The following is a 730-nucleotide window of genomic DNA, read 5'->3' as shown; positions in this document are numbered from 1 at the left end:
CTATCCCCCCCAAGCACTACACCCCCTTTCCTGGGGAAGGCTTGATAAAAATCCTCACCAATTTGCATAGGTGAACACAGACCCAAACCCTTGGATCTTAAGAACAATGAAAAAAGCAATCAGGTTCTTAAAAAAAGAATTTTAATTAAAGAAAAAGTAAAATAATCACCTCTGTAAAATCAGGATGGTAAATACCTTACAGGGTAATCCGATTCAAGAAGTAAAGAATCCCTCTAGGCAAAACCTTAAGTTACAAAAAGACACAAAAACAGGAATCTACATTCTATTCAGCACAGCATATTTTATCAGCCATTTAAACAAAACAGAATCTAACGCATATCTAACTAGATTGCTTACTAACACTTTACAGGAGTTCTGACCTGCATTCCTGCTCTGGTGCCGGCAAAAGCATCACAGACAGAGAGGACCCTTTGTTCTCTCCCCCCCCCCCCCGCCCCTCCAGCTTTGAAAGTATCTTGTCTCCTCATTGGTCATTTTGGTCAGGTGCTAGCGAGGTTATCTAAGCTTCTTAACCTTTTACAAGTGAAAGGGTTTTTCCTCTGGCCAGGAGGGATTTAAAGGTAGTTAGCCTTCCCTTTATATTTATGACACTTTTACACTGCAGGACTCAGACCCAGGTGCCCAAGCCCTGCAGGGTTGGAGTGTCTGAGCTTGAGTCAAGCTGGGACCCCAAGTGTGCACTCTATTGCTTTGCAGTGTAGCCACAGCC

Source organism: Lepidochelys kempii, chromosome 9 (assembly GCF_965140265.1).
Source record: "Lepidochelys kempii isolate rLepKem1 chromosome 9, rLepKem1.hap2, whole genome shotgun sequence".
Taxonomy (NCBI): domain Eukaryota; kingdom Metazoa; phylum Chordata; order Testudines; family Cheloniidae; genus Lepidochelys; species Lepidochelys kempii.
Note: the sequence above shows the minus strand (reverse complement) of the source record.